Raw genomic sequence first — 11,590 nt, 5'->3', positions numbered from 1 at the left:
TTTTTTTCTTGGTGTAGAACATTTATTTATTATTCCCATGAATCAAAATTTAGGTCAGTGGGAAATAATTTTAATCAATGAATTGTACAATTTCTTCCCACATATCCTGCTTTGTATTTGTATTTGTATTATGTCAGGAGTCCCAGACCAACCTGGTCAACATGGTGAAACCTCGTCTCTACTAAAAATGCAAAAATTAGCTGGGCATGGTGATGAGTGCCTGTAATCCCAGCTACTCAGGTTGCTGAGGCAGAAGAATTGCTCGAACTCAGGAAGTGGTGGTTGCAGTGAGCCAAGATCGTACCACTGCATGCCAGCCTGAGCAAGAGCGAGACTCTGTCTCAAACAAAACAAAACAAAACAAAACAAAACAAAACAAAACAAAACAAAACAAAACAAAAACCCTGCAGCTTGGACTGTCATGCGCTGTTTTTTGTTCTTTAATTCTCTCTTCCAGGCTTCCTTCTGGACTGGGTCTGTGGGGTTCATAAATTTTCCACTCTTGGTGGATGATGTAGATCTCTGTCCCATGTTGACAATTTCTATGGTTTACTTGTTCATTAAAAAAACAAGGAGAGAAATTCAAGATGGCCGATTACTAGCAGCTCAGGATTGTAGCTCCCAGTGAAAGCGCAGAGAACGAGAGGACGCTACACTTTCAGACGAATTTTTGTTGCTCACAGACGAGGAGATTCCCAGTGGAGGAGCCCCATGGGTCGCCAGCATGACTCTTGTGGCCAGCGCGGCAGTTTTGCTGGCGCCCCGGCACAACGGTTCCCAGTGCAGAGTAAAAGGGACTGGGTCCCCTTTTGGTCGACATTTGGAGCTCCGGGAAGGCAGAGTCACCTATTCAGCTGATTGTAAAAGGGACTCAAGAAGGAAGCCAGACTGGAGATTCCCAGGCAGAAAAGCACCATGAATCTTAACGCCGCTGTTTTAGCCGGCGCAGTGGGTTGCTCAGATTCCGGAGCTCGGAATCAACAAGTTGGACGTCCACTCAGAGACCTAATTTGAAAGTTGGTAATTACAAAGATGACAGGTGGATAAATTTACAATGATGGGAAGAAACCAGCATAAAAAGGCTGAGAATACCCAAAATCAGAATGCCTCTCCCTCTTCAGGGGATCACAGTTCCTCATCAACAAGGGAACAAGGCCTGATGGAGAACGAGTGCGTTCCATTAACAGAATTAGGCTTCAGAAGGTGGATAATAAGAAACTTCTGTGAGTTAAAAGAACATGTTCTAGCCCAATGTAAAGAAACTAAGAACCTTGAAAAAAGATTTGATGAAATCCTAAAGAGAAGAGACAATTTAGAGAGGAATATAAGTGAATTAATGGAACTGACGAATACAATACAAGAACTCCGCGAAGTATGCACAGGTTTTAACAGTCGAATTGATCAAGCAGAAGAAAGGATATCAGAGGTTGAAGACCAACTAATGAAATGAAACGAGAAGACAAGATTAGAGAAGAAAGAGTAAAAAGGAATGAGCAAAGTCTCCAAGAAATATGGGACTATATGAAAAGACCTAATTTATGTTTGATAGGTGTACCTGAATGTTACAAAGAGAATGAATCCAAGCTGGAAAATATTCTTCAGGAGATTATTCAGGAAAACTTTCCTAACCTAGTAATGCAGGACAATAGTCAACTCCAGGTAATACAGAGAACACCACAAAGATATTCCTCAATTAGAGCAACTCCAGGACACATAATTGTTAGATTCACCAGAGTTGAAATAAAGGAGAAAATTCTAAGGGCAGCTAGAGAGAAAGGTCAGGTTACCCATAAAGGGAAGCCTATCAGACTCACAGCAGATCTCTCAGCTTAAACCCTACAAACTAGAAGAGAGTGGGGGTTAATATTCAATATCCTCAAAGAAAAGAATTTTCAACCCAGAATCTCATATCCAGCCAAACTAAGCTTCATAAATGAAGGAAAAATAAAATTTTTCGTGAACAAGCAAGCACTCAGATATTTCATCACCACCAGGCCTGCTTTACAAGAGCTTCTGAAAGAAGCACTACACACAGAAAGGAACAACCAGTATCAGTCATCCCGAAAACTTACCAAAAGGTAAAGAGTATCTCCATAATGAAGAATCTATATCAACTAATGGGAAAAATAGCCAGCTAGCATTAAGCTACAATATTAAACGCACAAATATCAATATTAATCCTAAATTTAAATGGATTAAATGCTCCAATCAAAGACACAGACAGGCAAATTGAATAAAAAGTCAAAACCCATCGGTACGCTGTATCCAGATACATCTCATAAGCAAGGACACACTAAGACTCAAAACAAAGAGTTGGTGGAAGACTCACCAATCAAATGGAGAGCAAAAACAAAACAAAACAAAACAAAACAGGAGTTGTAACTTTCATCTCTGACAAAATAGACATTAATAGTACAAAGACTAAAAGAAACAAAGAAGGACATCATTACATAATGGTAAAAGGATCAATGCAACGACAGGAGTCAATGATCATAAATATATATGCATCCAATATAGGAACACCCAGATACATAAGACAAGTTCTTAATGACTTATAAAGAGACTTGGACTCCCGCACAATAATAGCGGGAGACTTTGATGCCACATTGTTAATATTCGACGGATCAATGAGATAGAAAATTAACAGGGACATCTATGATTTGAACTCAGACCTGGAACAAGTAAACTCAGTGAATATTTATAGAATTCTTCACCACAGGTCCACAGAACATACATTTTTCTCAGTATCACATTACACCTATTTTGAAAGTGACCACATAATTGGAAGTAAATCACTCTTCAGCATTTGCATAGCATTTCACAGACCTAAATGAAATATTGCTTGGCTGTTTGTTATTTTCTTCCCTTATTCCTTCTTGTCTCTGCTGTTAAGCACAATTATCGGCATAAAAGAGGTTTTTAATACCTATTTTTGGATTGCATTCCAGCCGGGGCAATAGAGCAAGACTCCTGTTCTCTCTCCCTCTTTCTCTTTCTTTCTTTCTTTAAAAAAAAAAAAAAAAGAATCAATATGCACTAAAGGCTTAAAGAAGCAGAAGAAAGAGGTTGATTTGTATTTTTTTGTATAGTACTTGAGCAGGGACTTAAAGAATAAAGATTATTTTAATGCACTGAGATTGGACAGTGAAGTATAGAAAATGGACATTTAAAGTGGTGAGAAAAGCATATAGTGGAGAAGCCAGAAAAGGGTAAAAAATTTATCCAACAAAACCCCAGTAAGTTGTTAGACGTGACTAAAATGCAGGGGAATATATGGGAAATAAATAATCTAGAAAGGCAGATCAGGAGCAAGTGGGGCTCCATTTACTGGCAGAGGAGCCTCCAAAGACAGGCGAGCCAGGCAATACGCTACAGCATTTGGTCACTCCTTCATTCTCATATTCTGCAATGAATAAAAACGAAAATGTTTTTAAAGCATAAAGTTGGATATATGTTTTGATATGAAATACAATCCTCCAGACTCAAAAATAAATTTAAATATCTGACAGTCGTGATCCAAAGTGGTTTCTAACTGTGGAAAGTTGGCAAATAAACCTGGCATCTCCAAACAAAAATACGAAGCATCTCATTCAGCTACCTATTTCTATTGATTGAAAAATTGATCTTCCTTCCATGCTCAACCAGTAGATGAACGAGTTACTGAGCAGCAGTTATATCTATAATCCATTAATAAACAAACACAAAAAACAATGTAGATTTTTTAAAAACTAACACATAAATCTAAGGAAAAAAAAAAACCAAAGAAGAAGAAAAAAAAAACCCTTCTGCTGTGCTCCCAGGACTGTGAGAAGTGGGGAGGTGGCAATTCCCAGCCTCGTTCACTTCGTAAGGGCCTCTCGGTCAACGCCTCAGCCACCGCCATCCTGAAACCTCGCGCTCCTCCTGCATGTACCGTTTTGTGAAATGCTGCCACGTTACCCCTTACAGGGTTACACTTACTCACATGTCCCCATTTGCATGCAATGTTCACCAGTCAGTGTTTGAAGGAGAAGAGAGCAAGGAAAAATCTGAGGGACTGTTCCAGACTTTTGATGACTGTGTGACGTTCCAGCTATTTAAGAGTTTCAGATGTGTCCGCATAAACTTCAGCAATCCTACATCTGCAGCCCGAGCTAGGATAAAGCTTCATGAAACCCAATTCAGAGGGAAAAAATTGAAACTCTGCACAGGTTCAGACTCCAGAGACAGATGGAGACAAATCGGCCACCCCAGCCGGCCAGTTTCTCATCTCGCCCCCTTCCCGCTACTTGTCGGCTGGCAGCCTGCCAACAGTGCCATGGTACTCCTCAACTACAACCTCCTCTATGCTGTGGCCAAACTAGGACCGGGAGAGAAGTATGAGCTCCATGCAGAGACTGAGTCCACCCCAAGTGTCGTCGTGCATGTGTGCGACAGTGACAGAGGAAGAAGAGGACCCAAAGACCTCCCCAAAGCCAAAAGTCATCCAGACTCGGTGTCCTGGCCTGCCACCGTCCGTGTGCAACCGCCTGCTCTGCCTCGATGATAATAGCTGTCTCCTCTTTATCATGCTTCCACTCACCATTGTTTGTAAAAAAAAAAAAATTGCCTTTAAATTAAAAAAAAAATGCATAAGATGCTTCTCTGTCCACTGCCTTACCATCAGAGTATATTGTTAATTTTTTAAAATTTTGTAGGGTGTTGGCTCATGCCTGTAATACCAGCACTTTGGGAGGTCATGATGGGAAGATCACTTGACGCCAGAAATTTAAGAATAGCCTCGGTAACATAGTGAGTCCCTGTCTCTACAAAAACATTAAAAAAATTAGCTGAGTGTGGTGGTGTGTGCCTGTAGTCCCAGCTACTGGAGAGGCCTAGGTAGGAGGATCCCTTAAACCCAGGAGCCGGAGATTTCAGTGAGCTATGCTGACACCATTGCACTCCAGCCTGGGCAACAGAGTGAGACCCTGTCTCTAAAAATATTCTGAATAATATAACTTCCTATTTTCTTGAGGATTTTTTTTTTTTGACAGTCTCATTCTGTCACCCAGGCTGGAGTGCGATGTTGCCATCTATGCTCTCTGCAACCTCCTGCCTCTCGGGTTCAAGCTATTCTCCTGCCTCAGCCTCTGGAGTAGCTGGGACCACAGGTGTGCTCCATCACACCCAACTAATTTTTATATTTTTAGTAGAGATGGGGTTTCACTATGTTGGCCAGGCTAGTCTCAAACTCCTGACCTCAAGTGATCCACCTGCCTTGGCCTCCCAAAGTGCTGGGATTACAGGCATTAGCCACTGCTCCCGGTCTTTTCTTGAGTTTTAACATTTTATTTTATTTTTTATTTTCTTGAGACAAGGTCTCACTCTGTTACCCAGGCTAGAGTGAGCGGCACAGTCAGGCTCACTGCAGCCTCTACCTCCTGAGGAGCTGGGACTACAGGTGCACACCTTCTGTAATTGTGGCTAATTTTTTTTTTTTTGGTAGAGAAGGGGTGTGGCTCATACCTGTAACACCAGCATTTTGGGAGGCTGAGGCAGGCAGATCACTTGAGCCCAGGAGGTCCAGAGCAGCCTGGGTAACATGGTGAAACCCACTCTCTACTTAAAAAACAAAAACTACACGCTCTTGAGTTTTTTTTAAACAGGAGTAGGTGAGGAATTTCAAAGGGCTTTTAAAAAGCATCTATGGAAATAAACATGATTTTTCTCCTTAGATCTGTAAATACAATTTGTTAGTCCACTCCAATTTATCTAGTTTTTCTTTCCTTTTTTTTGAGACAGAGTCTTGCTCTGTTACCCAGGCTGGAGTGCAGTGGTGCGATCTTAGCTCACTGCAACACCCGCCTCCTGGGTTCAAGTGATTTTCCTGCCTCAGCCTCCCAAGTAGCTGAAATTACAGTCACCCACCACCATGCCCAGCTAATTTTTGTATTTTTAGTAGAGACAGGTTTTCACTATGTTGGCCAGGCTGGTCTCGACCCCTGACCTCAAGTGATTCAGCTGCCTCGGCCTCCAAAAGTGTTGGGATTACAGGCGTGAGCCACCGCGCCCGGCCCCCGGAAGTGTTGGGATTACAGGCGTGAGCCACCGCGCCCGGCCCCCGGAAGTGCTGGGATTACAGGCGTGAGCCACCGCGCCCGGCCCCCGGAAGTGCTGGGATTACAGGCGTGAGCCACCGCGCCCGGCCCCCGGAAGTGCTGGGATTACAGGCGTGAGCCACCGCGCCCGGCCCCCGGAAGTGCTGGGATTACAGGCGTGAGCCACCGGGGCCAGCCTTTCTTTTCTTGTATGTGCATTAAGTGTCTTATCCAAGAAACCATTGTTTAATCCAAGGTTACAAACATTTACTCTTATATTTTCTTCTAAGGGTTTTATAGTTTTGTCTCTTACATTTAGGCCTTTGGTCTACTTTGAGTTAATTTTTATATATGGTATGAAGCAGAAGCCCAGCTTTATTCTTTTGCACGTGGATATCCAGTTGTCCTGGTACCATTTGTTGAAAAGACTATTCTTTCTCCATTTAACTGTATTGGCATTTTTGTCAATAATGAAATTGGGCCGGGTGTGGTGGCTCACACCTGTATCCCAGCACTTTGGGAGGCAAAGATGGGAGGATTGCTTGAGGCTAAGAGTTCGAGACCAACATAGCGAGATCCCATCTCTAAAAAGAAAATGAATAAATACATAAGTGAAATTGATCCTAGATCTATGGGGTAATTTCTGGACTCTCAATTCTATTCCTCTGCTGTAGATGTCTATCTGTATGCCAGTGCCACATAATCTGGATTACTGTAGCTATGAAGCAAGTTTTAATAAGTTTTGAAATGAGGGCGTATGAGTCCTTCAACTTTGTTTTTCCTTTTCAAGGATGTTTTTGGCGATTCCGGGTCTCTTCCATTTCTATACATATTTTAGAATCAGATTGCCAATGACTGCAAAATGGGCAGCTGGAATTTTGATAGGGATTACATTGAATGAGTATATCAATTTGAGGAGTATTAGTAAGATTAGTAAGATTAAGTCTCACAATTCATATATTAAATGAGATGTCTTTCCATTTTTTTTTTAGATTAAAAATATTTATTACAGGCAGATTTGCTTTTCCCAAGAAAAAGTAGTACTGGAAACATTCAGAAAACAGAAACTGGGTTAAACCTATTCCCAAGTCCATTATCAAGTAAGGTAACACTAAAGGAAAAGATAGAAGTTTAAAATTAGGGAAGCCTACACACGATTTGGACGGGGGAAAAGAAAAACAACTCGTCCAAAAAAAGTCAGAATGATCCTTTACGTTTTACAGTCTTCATTTAAGCGCATAAAACTGTACTACGTAATCGAATTCTCCATGAACTTTTTGTGAAATTCAGATCGCAGTGTGTCATTTACAAATCTTTTGTTTTTTCTTCTGGTCATCTACACCTTTTGCACAGTTCTTGAAGACAAAATCATCATCCCGCCTTCTTTTACCTTGAAGTTGGCCTGAGGCTGGCATGGGCCAGTGAGATTAAGGAGAGGTTTCCACTCGGAATGTTTTCCGTACGAATCCTCTATTCTTCAGCTTTTTGTTCTTATTCCTTCCTGGCCTGCTCTTCAGCTCTTTCTTTTTAAATTTTTTCCAGTTCTGGAACAAGAGCTGCAGTATCATCATCGTCACTTTCTTTTTCAAAATCTTCACCTCCCTCGTCTGTTAGAGGGTCATCTGCATCAAGCTTGGCAGCAGGAATCTGGTCTAACTGTGGCTTTTTTGACACTGAAGAGGAGGTTGTCTGTTCTCGGGTTGGACGATCCCTGTTTTTGTCTCTTGCAGCAGCTCTCTCTCTTTCTCCTAACTCTCTCTTGAAGTCACGGTTACAAACCTCTTCAGGGGCATCCCGAGTATTGTCTGTATTTCATCTTTGTATGAGAAAGTAGGTCTCTGCTTGAATACTGCTTTGAAAGTTGGCTTAAATCACCTTCTCCTTTTCCTCTTCCACCCCTTGCAGGTTCAAAGGTTGGCCTGGCTGTGGTTGTCAACTTTTATGATTTGCTGAGGTCCGATGCAGCAGGCTCCCAAGATCATACAGACGCCATTACGACTCTTCGCTCCTGGGATGTCTTTCCATTTCTGTAGGTCTTAAAATATTTCTTTCAGCAATGTTTCATGGTTTTCAAAGTCTAACTCTTGTACTTCTTTTGTTCAATTTATTCTTAAGTGTTTTACTCTTTTTGATGCTATTGTAAGTGAAGTTATTTTCTTACTTTCATTTCCAGATTGTTCAGGGCTAGTGTGTAGAGATACAACCAACATTGCTTGCTGACCGTGTGTCCTGAAGCTTTGCTGACTTTGATTATTAGCGCTAATAACATTTTATGTGTGTCTGTGGGCAATTCTTACAGTTTTGCACATACAAGATCATGTTGTTTGCAAAACCGAAGTTTTACTTCTTCCTTTTCAACAGGGACTTCTTTTATTTCTTTTGCTTATGTAATTGCCCTGGCTAGGATCCCAGTGCAGTGTTGCGTAGCAATGGCAAGACCAGACGTGCCTGTCTTGCACCTGGCTTGGGGGAAGCCTTCAGTCCCTCATCATGAACTGTGAATTTACGGGTCTATGGGTGCCCTCTCCAGCATCCAATTGTTACCAGCTCCGTGGTCCACGCAAGGGGACTGCAGCTCAGAGAGGCCGACTAAGCTGTCCAGCCGAACAGCTGGTAACTGAGAAACTCGGGTTTTGAATCTATTTTGTGGCTGTCAAAGGCTCTTGGTGCTTTCCCCCTCTGCCTGGAAGTGGACAGCAAGGAGAGAGCCCAGGAAGAAATGGGAAACAGGGAGGGCTCAGTGCTGAAAGAGCAGAGCTTCTCCATACTGCAGGGGACGCTGGAAGTCATCCATCCCAGTAACATGCCCACCTCCTAGACGGTGGTCGGCCTGCCCTGTGGCCCGTCTCTTTGTCAGCAGCATTTGCTGGATGCTGGCACATTTGGAACCCTTTGAGACACATCCTTGTCTGTGTGTCTGCCTCTTCCGTGGAGTGCAGGGTCGTCCCAGGTAGGAGTACTTGCTAGGAAAGTCATGTGTTGGGTGTAAATAAACTTTTACTCCTTCTGGTTTCTCATCTGGATTTTTTTTCCTTAAAAGATTTTCACAGTCAATCTTTATTAATGATGAGACGTTCTACTGCCTCACAAGTGTCTCATCTTAAAGAAGTTTTTCTCTGAGAGATGTCTGGATTTCATTTTGGAATTTAGATATGTTCTTCAGATATTCCTTATGCTCTGATCTGATAATGGAGAAATAAAATAGGAAATAGAGGCAAAAGCAGTTTGGGTGAATTCCCTAAGGTCAAATACTAAGGTACAGCCCTGCCACAAACCGAGATCCACTCTTCCGATTTCTACACTACTGTTGCTTTCAGTCACACAATATTGCGTCACAGAATGCCAGAGTATTTTCAGAGACCGTTTATTCCCCATACATTGTCCCTGGTGCTCTGGTATGAGAGCTTAGCTGTGAGCACACAGTGTTTGCTAATGTCTGGGCTTGGAGCCTGAGACCTGGGTTTGAAGTTTGACTGTAATGCTTACTGTGTGGGGGCCATGGTCCATCTAGGGATCCTCCGTGTCAGTTTCTCCATCTATAAAATATAAATAAGAATGTTGGCCTCATGGGACTTTTATGAGAATTAACTGACAAACCGTGTAATGTTTTGTATAATGCCTGGTATATTGTAAATGCGCAATAAATGATAGTTATTATTATAACACTTTTCCTTTCACAGTTCAAAGGAGGCTGGTTGTTAGCGGATCTGGTTCACCCTGCTGGTGGCTTACCTTCGTCTGTGCACATTTCAGCACCTGACTCCCTCTGACTTCACGGCCCAGTCTGAAGGCTGTGAAGACTTTCATGGATGGTGGAAATCGATGTAGCTTTTCCCACTGGCCTAACAAAGATGTCAGCCCGCCAGAGACTTAGGGTGATTTTATGGAGAAATATTGATTCTCACTTCAAGGTAGGGGCAGTGAATCTTTACAAAGATTATAGGTAAAAGAAAAACAATGCAATGGTAGACATCAAAGGCCTGAACCCTAAAAGGTGACTGAATAGAGAGCAAACAGGAATATTTTCTCTTTCTCCAATTTCCTGCAGGCACAGCTGTCCTGGGAGCTCCCCTGCAAACCCTGGGGCTCCCAGGCTGCTACCGGGCTCCTCTGGAAGCCTGCCCATGGGCACGTGCGAAGGGAAAGGGCGGTATTTTAGTCTGTTTGTGCTGCTATAACAGAACCACAGACTCGATTATTTTTTAAGGAAATTTATCTTCTCACAGTTCTGGAGGTTGGGAAGTCCAAGATTAAGGTGACAGCATCAGATGAGGAACTTCTTTCTGTGTCCTCACGGGGCGGAGGGCAGAAGGGGTAAGGCCACTCCCACGAATTCTTTCTTAAACTTTATTTTTATTTTTAGAGATGGGGTTTTGCTCTGTTGCCCAGGCTGAAGTGTAATGGCACAATCATGGTTCACTGCAGCCTCAAACTCCTAGGCTGAAGCCATCCTTCTGCATCATCCTTCCGAGTAGCTGGGACTACAGGCATGTGCCACCATGCTGGGTTAAATTTTTTTTCTTATGAGGTATCACTATGTTGCCCAGGTTGGTGTAGATTTCCTGGCATCAAGCCACCCTTCTGCTTTGGTCTGCCAAAGTGCTGGAATTACTGGTGTGAGCCACTGTGCCTGGCCTACAAACCCTTTTCTATAGCAGCTTTAATTCATTCATGAGGCTGGAGCCACCTCCCAATGCTGCATTGGGGATTAAGTTTCTAATGCATGAATTTGGAGGGAAATATTCAGACCATAGTGTCAGGGATGGCAGAACCCAGCACAATGGTCATCCCTAAGCACCCCACATTCTTGCCTAGAACATCAGTCAGCCTGGTACACTCTCTGCCCTGGAAGGTGGGGAAGGCTCAGGTGAGGAGTTAGCCTGGAAATCAAAAGGTGGTGCAGCCTGGAGTATGTGGGAGAACAGGCCCCTGTCAGTTCTAAAACCGAGTGCCCTAGAGCTTTCTGCTAGATGGTGCTCGAAGCCCAGATGTGCCATAGACAGATCTGAGTGTGAAGCCAAATTAAACCAGCTTTCAGTGCCCATCTGTGTGACTTGGGCAAATAACTGCACCTCTCTGAGTCTCAGCGCTCTCATCTAAAGAAGAGGGGACTATGTGCTGTTTATGGGAGGCCTGATAGCATCTGGTAGTGGGTGATCAGCAAGTGCCACCTTCTCTTAGTCACTTAGCTTCTCTCGCTCTTAATTTCCACACCTATGAAATGGGGATCCTAATCCTGTACCTACAAAGCCCTCAAGTTTAATGCAGAAAAGCACAGATACCAACCTCAAAGATGTCACAAGGCAGGATGGCATGGCAGAAGATAGATGCAAAGTGATTTGGAAAGAGAGGGCATGTTCTGTGCTATGAGGTGGCCAGAAGGAGCTTCCATGAAGGAGTGGAACTTGACCTGTCCCAGGGATGGGAGCAATTAACTAGGCAGAGAAGACAGCAGACATTGCCTGAGTAATGAGGAGCGGTGCAGCAGGGCTCAGAAGCAGGAATGTGCATGCCCTGTTCTGGAATCAGTCTTC

General features: G+C 43.1%; 2 pseudogenes; one reads left to right on the top strand and one right to left on the bottom strand.

The window, feature by feature from the left end:
• Positions 1-724: 724 nt before the first annotated feature.
• On the top strand, positions 725-4,599 carry LOC105723995 (calcipressin-2-like; annotated as a pseudogene).
• Positions 4,600-7,305: 2,706 nt separating this feature from the next.
• LOC105723990 (spliceosome-associated protein CWC15 homolog) lies at positions 7,306-10,182 on the bottom strand (annotated as a pseudogene).
• Positions 10,183-11,590: the final 1,408 nt, after the last annotated feature.

Source organism: Aotus nancymaae, unplaced genomic scaffold (genome assembly GCF_030222135.1).
Source record: "Aotus nancymaae isolate 86718 unplaced genomic scaffold, 86718_ANA_hifiasm-v0.15.2.pri h1tg000029l, whole genome shotgun sequence".
Taxonomy (NCBI): domain Eukaryota; kingdom Metazoa; phylum Chordata; class Mammalia; order Primates; family Aotidae; genus Aotus; species Aotus nancymaae.
Note: the sequence above shows the minus strand (reverse complement) of the source record. Positions and strands in the feature narration are given on the sequence as shown.